Genomic DNA, 9342 nt, shown 5'->3' on the forward strand with positions numbered 1-9342 from the left:
AAATCTCGTCACACCCCTATAAACTATATAACAGCATATTAGGCCTATTAGTTACTAGCCTAAACTGGACGGAGACACGGAGCGCCCTGTAACTCACTGACCTGCCTGCGTTCACAATTCACACGGTGCAGATGGGAGGAGAACGGCTGACTACTACCACCCCCCCCCACCCCTTTTCCCCACCCTTCTAGGGGTCAGCCAGCTGTTTTTTTCGTTCAGTGGCTTGATATTACCGGTATGAATTTTCATGTTCCAAAATGTTGTGAAAATAAAACAGCTCGCCCTCGTTCATTTCAGGGGTTCTATTTAATTACCATTTGTGCATTTCATTCATTGTGCCTTGACACCAGTTCAAAACTGAGTCCCAAAAGTCCGCGTAAGAAGCATAAAGCCTCGTTTACACTGCACGCGTGTGCGTTGCATTACGGCTCCGGCAAGGTTTTGTTCCGTCTTCTGAGCGGTGTCAACTCACACCAGAAGCATTTCAGAAGCGAAGCGGCTGGATTCCCGATACAACGAGATTTGCATGTCTGACGTTTTTTTCATTGATTTTTTTCGTGTTTTTAATGGCTAAATTGTTATATTTGTCCGGTTTTATTGTGTTTATTGCTATGCCATACTTTATTTTGCTGTAGCCATACAGATGAAGTTAATACACTTAAAATTCCAGTTATGGACAACAAAAACAAAGAAATTTCAAGTTTTTTCAACTTCGAATCTCTTGTTGTCACTTTCTGGCATCGTAGTGATGCGAAATATGACCAGGAGTTTACTCAGGGTGATTATTTTGACTTTATTTTGTATTTGAGCTGCGCGTCTTTGACGCGGCGTCCGTCAAAAATAGGCGAGGCGCCTATCTTTAGTGAAGTGGCGCGGCGAGCTTCTGGGACGCTTCTCAAACGCACCGCGGCGCGGCTGGTGTAAACACGAGCATTGACTAGAGTGGCCGCGAATCAGCTCCGGTAGCCGCGTCGCAGCCGTAACGCGCCGCACACGCGTGCAGTGTAAACGAGGCTTAACACGTACACTCTCAGAAATAAAGGTACAGAAAAGACCAAAAAAAGGTACAAATGCTCGTCGCTGGGGCAGTACCCCCAAGGGGAACAAACTTGTACCATATTAATGGGTACAAAGAAGTACCCCTACAGTTTGTGCCTTTTAGGTACAAATATGTACCTTTGAGGGTGCAAATGGCTCATCGCTGGGGTGGTACCCCCGAGGTACAGCAATGGTACCCTTTTATATTGTACCTTTTGAGAGACAATTTGGTACCTTAGCAATACATTTGTACCTTAATCCACTGGTACAAAAATGTACCCCATTAGATGGTACCAATTTGTTCTCGTTAGGGTACCACCCAGCGACGATGCCATTGTACCTATAAAGTGGCAAAAATGTCCTTGATAAATAGAAAAGAATGAGAGCAAAAGAAAGCAATATTTTGTTTTCCCACAATCAATGATTTAAAAGAAGTTAAACTGTACAAATTAAAATACTGGAAAGAGAATAACGACCGCACACCACAATCTTCGTTTGCAATAAACTTTAATAAACAAAGTTTTTCACATTTAAACAACTTTAATAGAGAATCACTTTATGAATGCATTACTTACTGCAGTGTAAGAACATAACATAAGATAACATAACGCTTTATATTGACTAAAAGCTACTGTGAGTGTTCATTGTATGCTTAAAGGATTAGTTCACCCCAAAAAGAAAATTTCCTAATAATTTACTCACCCAATGCCATCCAAGATATCCATGTCTTTCTTTCCTCAGTGGGAGAGAAATTTTGTTTTTTGAGGAAAACATTTCTGGATTTTTCTTCTAACAATGGAGTTCATTGGTTACCATCGTTTTTAAGTCCAAATCAATGCAGTTTTAAAAGTCTTTGAAGTGTTTAAACGGGCTGTACGCAATCACAGCTGAAGAAGAGGTTGTTTTCTAGCGAAACGATGTCAGTTTTAAAAAGAAGAGAATGTGGTGTTTCAATATTAGATGCTCCAGTCTTAGAAAGAAAAGACCAAACTAATCTGTGGTGGACAGGACAAGTTTCACACCTAGAATATATTGTCCACAGCACATCAGGCCCTCATCCACAGGAATGGTTACTCTGTCAATCCTCGTAATGATGTACTGTCATGCTGTGCTCTTCAAACTTCCAATGTAGATCGGCTGTGGTCTGGTCTTTGATGCGGTCTCAAAACTGCTGCAGAGGGATGCAATAGTGGCTCCACGCTAAGAGTTAAGGGAAAAAATAAATACATTTTAGGAGTTTATAATGCATCAAGACATCATTACAAAAATAACGGTCCATGTAAAACTTACGGGTACAAAATTAAATTGAAAGAAATGAAATTTCAGATTTAACATTGCATCGACTTCCAGGCAACGGTGGCAGAAGATATGCAAGAACAACCATCATTGTGTAGCACTTTTTAATCTGAAAATTAATGAAAACAGATTAGAGATGCAACAAATGTTTAAGTGTAGGATTAAGAGTAGGGCTGCACGATTAATCGCATGCGATTGTCACGCGCATTTCGTCAGTAAAGCCGGTTCCCTGATTACCGCTAAATCGCCATCACCTGCTTTCAAATGGAGCGGCATTTAATAGACAGAGCCGTAGTTCACTGACAAGCCACACAATATCGCGTTCATTATCGAAGGCGATTAATCTGCGATATGAACGCGATATTGCGTGGCTTGTCAGTGATCTACGGTTCTGTCTATTAAATGTCGCTCCATTTGAAAGCAGGTGATGGCGATTTAGCGGTAATCAGGGAACCGGTTTTACTGACGAAATGCGCGTGACAATCGCATGCAATTAATCGTGCAGCCCTAATTAAGAGCAGCCTATGGGCCTAGGTTGTTGTGATAACCACAATATTACAATACTGACAAGCCAGCCACAGAGGATGGCAACCATGAAGTTTATTTTATTTATTTTTTTAAGACTAAACTGTCCACATTTTACACTCAATGCATGTGTTTTTAAGGTTAAATAAGTTAGTAAGGGTGAAGAGGTTTTTTTTTTTCATTAAGACTTGAATGTGTACCATTACCATTATTATGTATTTACAGCAGCTCCATAGATTTGCACTAAAGAAACCTAAACAGTCAGAGATCAACATGTGCAATTACCTGCATCTGTCCTCCTTCACGTCAAGTCATATTAATGAATATTTGTTATGATAAATTAAACAAGAGATGTGCGTGTAAGTAAAGACTTCACACTTACATAGTATCTGCTTGGTCTTCCATCCCCTCTAAAAGAGAAAATTACTCCTTTCCAGGGTAGAATCAGCTTTCAACTCCTCAGTCTTTCCATCTGTTATTTATCCAAAAGAGGAAACATTTTCAAAATATATCAGTATCAGCAAATATATCAACTTTTGCATTGTCTATTAAAATATCTTAAAGGGATATTACACCAAAAAATGAAAATGTTATTCCCCCCTCATGTTCCAAACCTGCATGAGTTTCTTTCTTCTGCTGAACATAAAAGATATTTTTAAAGAATGCTGGTAACCAGACAGTTGACGGTAGCCTGTGACTTACATAGTTGGGAAAAAAATATATAAAAATACTATAAGTCAATGGATAGCATCAAGTGTCCTGTTACCAACATTCTTCAGAACGTCTTCTTCTGTGTTCAACATAAGAAACTCACACAGGTTTGTAACAGTATGAGGGTGAGTAGAATTATTTTTTTATAACTTTATGTAAAAGAAGAAAATAAGTAAAGACTGAAATGCAATGAGACCTACACACACAGCATATCCGAGCAGCATTAGTACTCAAGCCATTGTGGGAGTCCCCTTAGATGTTCATCTTCACTGCTGATTAAATCAAAGAACAAAAAATTTAAGAACAAAGTATTGATCTCAACAAAATACATTCATTTCTAATATCTATCAAACAGTCAGATGATGTTGTAAGCTGCATGTTAATAAGTTATATCATGAGAAATTTAGAGGCCAACTGACAACAACCAAGGCATAAGATAGATTGACAGACAGAACATAGATTGCAAATTATATTGCCTAAAAAAGTCATCTAAAATATCCTCACATTAAAAATACATTTACTATACAAAAAACAAAATACGTTACCTGGATTTGACGGCACTCTCCAGCATTTGTGGTAGGGCTCCTGTGCTTGACGTGAAATCGGTCAAACCTTCATCTCTGTCAACATCAAATCAAATTCTTGACAACGTCCTTGAAGAAAATTCATACCGTAGAAAGTAATGCGATGAGAACAGACAACATTTCACTCGGTCAACCGCAAAACACATCACAGGAGCACTGTGAACGTACCTGATGCAGCAAAGCAAACGCTCCACGTTAAATCCTTCACTTATAATGCACTCTTTTAAGTTAGTTGTTTATAATGATCTGAAGGATCAAAGGGTACATATATGTACCTTTCACCATGCATATTTCATTGTGTAGGCCTACCCCTTTTCTTTGGAAAGGTACTTTTTGGTACTCAGCTGGATACATGTTTGTTCCTTTGCTGGCACATTTGTGAAATTTGTACCTTAAAGTACTTAATTGTACCCTCACTGTACCTTTATTTCTGAGAGTGTACAGACTCCATGTAGGCCTATGATTCGCTCTTTTGTTGTTCTGTTTTCTTTCAGGATCAAAAATACAACAAATGAAAGCGTTTATCTGTATTTCCGACTGATGAGAACTATGCATATACATTCATAAATCAGTAAATTTTGTATTTTATTATGAGATATTTTATTCTAATGTGATCAGTGACTCAAGCACTGATGGACCAAAGAGCGCGCATTTCGACATTTGCAGTAAAAACTTGAAATATAAATTCTCAGAAAATGCATTTAATACCAATATATTGAAACGTCTGTTTATATGCTCCATTAATAAAGGAGTCCAGACATTGGAAAAATATCAGTCCACATGCGTTTTATATTTAATATGAGGGAAATAGACATGCATGCATGCGTGACACAAAAAAATCTTTAACTTTTAGGTAGTCAATTACACTAAGGTTATTACATTGTCTGCTATATATTTGCTTCTTATTTATTAAATACGGGCAATTGATTGATAAAACATTGATCAAAATTAAGATACAATTTATACAAAACGAATATCTTTTAAAAAGAGTTTTCTATAAAACAAAACTTAATGAAGTCGTCAAAATCATGTTTTACCAAAAACAGCGCCGTTGCTAGGAGGGCGCCAGCGCCTCTGCCTTTCAGCGCCTATGCCTCGCGAGTGGATGATAGCCCTGAAGACGCCTAGCAATGATATACCTTTAGTGGTAGTATACCTTTAGTTAAGTTATACCTTAAGAGTCCCCCCCCCCCCCAGATGAATCCCGCCCCCCCTCTCACAATATAGTTCCAACGTCCCTGCACAGCCCTATACATCCATATTGCTAAACATAAACAGTAACAGTACTTTAAGCTTTAAAATACATAAAATATCAAATTATTTAAACCTAATTCGATTACGGACATCAGTAGCTAGTGTTCACAATATTACAATTCCCAAGATATATCGTGGCTACAACACAGATGAACCAAATCCATCCCTTCACAGACACTACAAAAGAGCAAATCTGCCCAATTTTATATTGGAACTATTTATCTAATTATAGTATTGGTTATTTTTCTTCGGGATCAAATTCTTTCACCTATTAATCATTTTCAATTAAACAGGGGGACTTGCAAAAGTGTGTTAAAGGGATAGTTCACCCAAAAATGAAAATTCTGTCATCATTTACAAATTGTTCCAAACCCATATACATTTCTTTGTTCTGCTGTACACACAGGAAGATATTTGGAAGAATGTCAGTATCCAAACAGATCTTGCCCCACATTGACTACCATAATAGGAAAAAAATACTATGGTACTCAATGGGAGGCGAGATCTGCTTGGTTACAAACATTCTTCCAAATATTTTCCTATGTGTTCAGCAGAACAAAGAAATGTACACTCTTAAAAAAAAAGGTGCCAGGAAGAACCAAAAAGGGGGTTTCACTGCGATGCCATAGAAGAACCTTTTTTGGTTCCCTAAAGAACCGTTTTGTGAAAGGTTCTTTAAAGAACCATTTTTTCTTGGTGCCATAAAGAACCTTTTCTGGTACTACAAAGAACTCTTTTTAAAGGTTCTACAAAGAACCACTGATGAAAAGGTTCTTTATGGCCCCATTTCTTCTAGATCAATACCCTCACATTTATCATACTATAAATGTTCTTTAATAGTTCATATAATAGTTCATAAAATAATTTCAAACATTAGAAGTAAATCCAATAGTAACAACACTTGACAAAATACAGTGTATGAATAAAAAATTTATTGCTTTTACATTATACATCATTGCAGTACACATCATACCTTGATACGGTGTTTGTGTGTTTAATAGGGGTGTGCACAAGTACTGGAGTATTAAGACTTGACACTGTCTGAGACTTGATCACTGCAATCATCTTTTTAATGTATGATCGTCAACGTCAAGTCTGAGTACTCAATGGTCACAGTGAATTTAAAAATATATATATATATACACTATAGTGTGTAATACAGTGAATACAACGTGTTAAAGGATTAGTTCACTTTCAAATTAAAATTTCCTGATAATTTACTAACCTCCATGTTATCCAAGATGTTCATGTCCTTCTCTCTTCAGTCGAAAAGAAATTAAGGTTTTAGATGAAAACATTCCAGGATTTTTCTCCATATAGTGGACTTCAATGGCCTCCAAATGGTTGAAGGTCAAAATTACAGTTTCATTGCAGCTTCAAAGCATTCTACGGGATCCCAGACGAGGAATAAGGGTCTTATCTAGAGAAACCATCGCTCATTTAAAAAAAAAAAAAAAAAGTTTATACATTTTAACCTTAAATGCTCATCTTGAACTAGCTCTCTTCTTCTTCTCTATTAGAATTCTGGGGTATTACTGCCCTCCTCAGGTCAAAGTTTGAACTAAATTGTCATATACAATATGCTAGTGCAAGTATATAACAATTAGTTCAAACTTTGACCTGTGGAGGGCAGTAATACACTTAGCAGTGTCTATACTACTGGAATTCTAATAGAGAAGAAGAAGAGAGCTAGTTCAAGATGAGCATTTATGGCTAAAATGCATAAAATTTTTTCTTAAGAAAATAAGTGATGGTTTCACTAGATAAGACCCTTATTTCTCGTCTGGGATCGTGTAGAAAGCTTTGAAGCTGCAATGACACTGTAATTTTGGAGGCCACTGAAGTCCACTATATGGAGAAAAATCCTGCAATGTTTTCATCAAAAACCTTAATTTCTTTTCAACTGAAGAGAGAAGGTCATGGAGATCTTGGATGACATGGGGGTGAGTAAATTATCAGGAAATTTTAATTTGAAAGTGAACTAATCCTTTAATGTCAGTACCCCTCTCATCCACTACTATCCTGTGGAAACCACCACTGGTGGTTTAAACACTTCCCGTTTTCACAGTCCTTCTGATAAATGATTGGGGCTGGGTAGGATCCTGTAACAAAAAAAAAAAAAGAAAGAAAAAGAAAATGTAATTAGTTTCTCAATTTTCATAGTTTTAGCACAAGTATAATGATGCGACATGACAAAAAAAGAAAAGAAAAAACTGAACAGCAGTAAGAAGAGAAACAAAATCAATGCAAGTCAAAGTGCAATCTTGCAAATTCATCCATCCATTCACTCTCCAAACCACTTTTTGTCACGGAGTCGCAGCCATCTCAGACCACAATCAGCCCATCGTCACCAGATCAGCACGCTCCGCCCACTCGTTCACTCTCCCCGGAATTCTGATTCACCGCACTAGCACCTCCTCATCAATGCACACCATAAAGACACTCACAACCTGGACTTCTTTGTCTGGTCTCATCTCTACGTACACGAACAGACTCCTTCACGATACTAACCTGTGTACCTACCTGCCATTGTGGATTCCCGTCCTTTGTCTTCTGTCATCTGCTTCCCAGTTCCCGGTCTTCACCGTCACTCATGCAAAGAGACATTATCATTACCAGTCAGCTAAGTCATCTATACATATCTGAACTGTTATACTCACCAGTCTGCATTCCCGTCCAGTTCCGTGCCATGATCGTCAGTCCCATTCAATGGTCCATCAATGAAGAAATCACCCAAGCTACATACTCCGATCCTGCTCTGCCGAGAGGTCCTGAGGGGCTACTCTACCTACCACCAGCCAATCGTCTATCCCTCATGGACTCATCTCACGCGTCTCCAGGCTCTGGACACCCAGGTAGTCAACATACCCTCTCGCTCTTACGTCACCGCTACTGGTGGCCCATCATGGCTCAAGATATCTCCTGATACATCAGGGGATGCTCAGTCTTTGCTATTACCAACACTCCCTGCAAACCGCCAGATGGGAAGCTGGTTTATCTGCCTATTCCACATTGTCCATGGTCACACCTGGGAATTGACTTCATGACCGACCTTCCACCATCTGATAACAATACCTGTGTTCTTCATCGCTGATTGCTTCTCCAAGGCTTATAAACTCATCCCTCTGAAAGGTCTACCTACTGCATTTGAAGCTGCAGAAGCCCTCTTCCAAAATGTGTTCTTCCACTTCGGCCTACCAGAGGACATTGTATCAGATCGCGGTCCCCCAATTCATCTCACGGGTATGGCAAGCATTCTTCAAACTCCTGGGAGTTTATTTGAGCCTCTCCTCTGGTTACCTCCCGCAAACTAACGGGCAGACTGAGCGGAAGATCCAGGAGATCGGGAGGTACCTGAGGTCCTACTGCCACCAGAACCAGGATAGCTGGAGCCAATTCCTCTCCTGGGCAGAGTACGGCCAGAACTCCCTCAGGCAATCCACCACCGGCTCACCCCATTCCAGTGCATCCTTGGATACCAGCCTCCCTTATTCCCCTGGTCTGGTGAGCCCTTGGAGGTTCCAACTGTTAACCACTGGTTCCAGCAGAGCGAGAGGGTGTTGGACTCGGCTCACGTGCATCTCCAACAGGCAGTGTAGAGACACAAGAGGCAGGCTGACACACGAAGAACACAGACCCCTTGCTACCAACCAGGTCAGAAAGTGTGGCTCTTGACATGGGACATCCGTCTCCACCTGCCCTGCCGTAAGCTGAGTCCCTGTTACATAGGTCTGTTCACTGTGCAGAGGCAGATCAACGAGGTCACCTACAGGCTCAATCTTCCACCACACTACCGCATTTCACCATCATTCCATGTGTCACTCCTAAAACCTCACTCTGAACCTTTGTTGTCTCCCTTCACACAATCTGGTGGTGATAAGGTACCTCCTCTTCCCGAGCTCGCAGACGAGAAAGTTTTCTACCGGGTCAGGGC

At 39.7% G+C, this 9342-nt stretch overlaps 2 long non-coding RNA genes across 4 annotated transcripts in view; both read right to left on the reverse strand.

Annotated features, from left to right (window-relative positions):
- Nucleotides 1-2331: 2331 nt before the first annotated feature.
- Nucleotides 2332-4403, reverse strand: LOC125251632. 3 transcript variants are annotated; one of them, XR_007181049.1, is made up of 5 exons: nucleotides 4323-4403; nucleotides 4116-4190; nucleotides 3771-3842; nucleotides 3242-3331; nucleotides 2332-2443 (listed from the first exon to the last, which is right to left on the reverse strand). It is a non-coding gene; the product is annotated as an uncharacterized LOC125251632 (long non-coding RNA). The 3 variants fall into 3 exon arrangements; XR_007181048.1 differs by having other exon boundaries at nucleotides 4116-4223; nucleotides 4323-4380; XR_007181047.1 differs by having other exon boundaries at nucleotides 4116-4366.
- A 2912-nt stretch (nucleotides 4404-7315) lies between these two features.
- LOC125251673 overlaps nucleotides 7316-9342 on the reverse strand; it is a 5647-nt gene continuing 3620 nt past the window's right edge. The window contains exon 4 of the long non-coding RNA XR_007181060.1: nucleotides 7316-7510. This is a non-coding gene — a long non-coding RNA (uncharacterized LOC125251673). The remainder of the gene's footprint in view (nucleotides 7511-9342) is intronic.

Source organism: Megalobrama amblycephala, linkage group LG17 (genome assembly GCF_018812025.1).
Source record: "Megalobrama amblycephala isolate DHTTF-2021 linkage group LG17, ASM1881202v1, whole genome shotgun sequence".
NCBI classification, from domain to species: domain Eukaryota; kingdom Metazoa; phylum Chordata; class Actinopteri; order Cypriniformes; family Xenocyprididae; genus Megalobrama; species Megalobrama amblycephala.